Source organism: Triticum dicoccoides, chromosome 3B (assembly GCF_002162155.2).
Source record: "Triticum dicoccoides isolate Atlit2015 ecotype Zavitan chromosome 3B, WEW_v2.0, whole genome shotgun sequence".
Taxonomy (NCBI): domain Eukaryota; kingdom Viridiplantae; phylum Streptophyta; class Magnoliopsida; order Poales; family Poaceae; genus Triticum; species Triticum dicoccoides.
In genome coordinates, this window is record NC_041385.1 from 413,448,639 (window position 1) to 413,452,893 (window position 4,255).

Consider the following 4,255-nt stretch of genomic DNA (forward strand, 5'->3'; position numbering starts at 1 on the left):
ACGAGGAGAAGCTTCTTCGCTCGCCCGCCCGAATCCACTTCCCCGCTGGCTCGCAGGCACCGAAAACCCCAATGGCAGAACCGACTGACACGTAGAGCCGCGATTGGAATTCCCTCCCCGATGTTCTCTTGGAGCAGATCTGTAGTCGTATGGACCTACTCAGCACCGTTCGTCTGGCTGCATGCTCGGTGTCTTTGTACCATCTACTCGTCTGCGAAATTGGCCGGATCTTTTCAAGACACCCTGCTTGCTCATGCCCGATCCTCGCAGGTGGCCCAGAGGTTGCCGTGGTGCCCCTCGACATGCTATCACTACCCGTCCACCTGTCCTTCATGCGTGGCCACTACTGGGCGGGCATGAAGGCCAACTGGATCGTCCTCATCCACCACACCGGTAGTCCATGGCGTCTCGTGGATATCTACACCCAGCGAGAGATCACCCTTCCATCGTTGGATACCACCGACATCGAGCCTCGCGGCCCGCCGGACACTCCTGCCTACTACGCACGAGACGCGTCAAGCTTTTGGCTCGACCTCTGTTTGTAGAAAGTTGTAATCTGCAAAGTGCCCACACCATCAGAAGACTACATGGATTACAAGCTCATTGCCTTGTTCAACATGGGATTAGTCTATTTGGAATCCGGTCGCCATACATGGTTATGGCTCATCATCAATCCTGTTGAGGCAACATTTCTGTCTGATGCTATAGTGCACGATGGCATCGTTTACGCGGTCGACGCATATATTGGCTGCCTATACTGGTGGAATCTATCATCGTGTAATTGTTCTATCTCATCTCATCTTTACCTTATGAATACGACTGCCTGATCATTTGTTACAAATTTAGAATGCATAACATGTCTATAACCACATCATTGCTATATGTTCCTCTCATTTCCTAGATTTTTATGACCACACATGTTATTGTTAGAGTTGATATGAGAACAATTGGCATCTAATGATTGTTAGAATACATATTATGAGCATAACATCATGATTGCTATATGTTACTCTCATTTACTAGATTTTTATAACAACGCATGTTATTGCTTAGAGTTTATATGAGAATAGTAGTAGTAAGTGCTATGGTAGAATATGAGTAGGCGCTGTCATAGCTGTTTTCCTCTCATTGTTACATGATGTTTGAACCATGACATGTTGCTAGAATATGAAAGCCATTGTCTTATTTTTTTAACTTGGGGTATGATTATGACCACGGCATTGCAATTCTCTGTCTATGATATGTGTCACTGTTATAATAATCTTAATTCCACACATACTCTGAACATGATTGTTTATTTTTGTCCTTTTGGTCTCCAATTTGAATTGTTGCAGCAGACGCAAATGCGTTGGCCTTCATGATTCCAGGACCTGGAATCATACCAGCCGATGGGTGTTGGTTTATCGCTCGTTCAGCTGACGGCGGTCATTTGATGCTCATTCGCACATACCAAATTGACCAAACCGTTACATCAAACCACATGCAGTACAATGCGTGGGGCGTTCGTGACATTGATGGCTATGGTTCCTTCGTGTTCGAGAAAGATCCCAGCTCCATTGGGCCAGGCGTATTCAACTGGAGGCGGGTTTACAGCCTCGGCAACCACTCCTTGTTCCTCAGGCTCAATTATCCGATCATCCAACCAATCATCGATCATATCACCGGTGATGATTACTGTGCTATGCAACTTCCATTCGCGAGGTGGCTGTGTTTACACATCATACCATGGGTTTCATGAATCACCATATCCAGAGATTCGTCGACACAGCTTGTTGCCAGGTAATCTTCAGTGTGTGAAAGGCATCAAGCTTCCATGCGGTGGATGGCTTTTGCAAACCCGACATGCGGCGATGTGGTTCATGCCAACAGCAAATATGCACAACTTGATTCGTGCTGATATCTAGACTGGGCCATGTATTCTGTTGCTGTAGCACGACCCTCTTTTGTTGGATATTATGTACTGTTGTTAGTTTGAAGCACTCCTCTGGTTTGAATGATAGATACCTTCCTGGGATCAAGTGCATCCTAACTCACCTGCGTAGGATGTACTGATAATGATGATGGAGATGTTGTGCAGAAGCCATATATATACAATATATCAGTTAGGCTTCAAGTGTGTACATGTTAGTTAAACCTATGTATAAATTGTGACACTAAATACGACTAGTAAGTAGTACAGTAGTAGTACTAGTATACGCCGGTCAAATTATTCATCATGTCCACACATTGAATTGACATGACAACACGTTGCGCGTGAGGTGACACAAGAATCCCGGCGGCGTGTTCGGGTATTCCGGACTTCAGATTTGGAGTACCACTTATCTGTCGAAATCTTTTTTTTTCGAAACAGAGGCAAAATACTTGCCTCATCCATTAAATAAGAGGAGAATAGAGTTTAGAGTTTTTACAAGCGCCCTTGCAAAACGGCATGGCAATTACTCTCGTACAACTGTCGAACAAGCGCGAGTTTTTACTCTGTCGAAATCTTTCATCATTCACTTAAAACAGTTGATTGGTCATACATTGAGTACCATATAACTGGAATTACCAATGCAAGTCGAAGAAGGATTGGCCGGTGCTGCCGGCTGGCGTCAAGTTCGATCCCACGGATCAGGAGCTGATCGAGCACCTTGAGGCCAAAGTGAGTGTTGACAGCGCGAGATTTCAGTCTCTCATCGATTTGTTCATACCAAACATCGATAGAGAGCACGGCATATGCTACACCCAACCTGAGAAACTTCCACGTAAGACATTGATCGGCCGTCTACTTGCACAAACATATTCCTTTGTTTATAGCTCTATTTTTCTTTTTAGACGCAGACCTGGTGAAACAATTACAATTTGACAGTTAATAAAAAGTGAAACAAGTGACTGCAACATGCCAAAGATGTTATGAAAATGCCAACTAGGTACACTAAAACCTGTATTCCACAATACTGCAGGTATCACACTGAGTGGCCTAAGGAAGCATTTCTTCCAGCGCAATTTCAGGGCGTTCAAAAGGGGCACGTGGACGCGTACCAAGATACAGTCGGAGTGTGGCACACACGCGATGTGGCACAAGACCGGCAATACCTTGCCTGTGATGGTCAATGGCCTGCATACGGGCAGCAAAAAAGGTTCTGGTGCTGCACACCAACAAGAACTTCGACCAGCAGAGGACCAACTGGGTGATGCACAGTACCACATCGGGGACCTGGAGCAAGAGAAGGAGCGGGAGCTGGTCCTCTGCAAGATTTTCTACCAGACGAACACTAGGGCCAGGAGTAGTTTGGTATTAGTAGTTGTACTACCTTGTCGTCCGCAAGTTGGTATTGTTGTTAACGATCTTTTGGTATGAACTTTCATTTGCTTCCAACCATCATGCTGAGGGTCGACGTGGATATAAAGTTGAATCATTTGTTTCGAAACTGTCGGTGTACTAGAGTAGGGGTACCCTAGTATCCCGAACTTGTGCACGGGCAGTCGCAGCACCTCGCGGCAAGGCTTGCCGGGTGACCGCCAAGGTCCTCCGTGGTTCCTTTGGAGCCATTCAAGAACAAAGTATTCAAGCCAAGGAGACAAGGCCCCGGCAAGAGGAGCTTGCCGGGAAGGCCAACCAAGGCATCTCAAGGAACTTGCCCGCGACGCGCCACACGTCCCGGCAAGGCCCGATGAGCGACAAGCTTCCGGACGCAACAAGACAACGACCGCGGCAAGGCGCTTGCCGCGGCAAGTGAACACTCTGTACCCACGCTCCAGCACATCCACCAACGTGTCGCCCTGGGGCCTTTCCAGGTGTGCGTGGCGAGAGGCTGTGCAGCCAGCGGTGCGCGGTGGCAAGCGACGCTGACAAGACTGCCATCATGGCGAGCGGTGGCGTCCCTGACGGTCCCTTTTCGCACTATTTGGGTGACGCAGACGGGCATTTAATGCCTTTGTCCCCTGCCGTCAGGGTTAGGTATGATACACTGTACAGGTAGTTGTACCAACCACAATTCCTTTTCCATTTTTACCCTTGTCTACGTTGCCACCTGTCGGTGACCCCTTGAGCATATAAAAGGAGGCCCATGCACAACGTAGAGGGGGGGAGACAGAAAAACACTCACGCTCGGTCTCGTTAGCAGCTAGTGTGTACTGTAGCACTCAGCGCTCTCGAGCAAGAACTCAATACATTCAGACAAGCAGCAGTAGGAGTATTATCTCTCCGGAGAGCTTCGAAGCTGGGTAAACTGCTCGTGTGCTTCGCCTCGATCCGCTCTTCGTGCGATCTCCG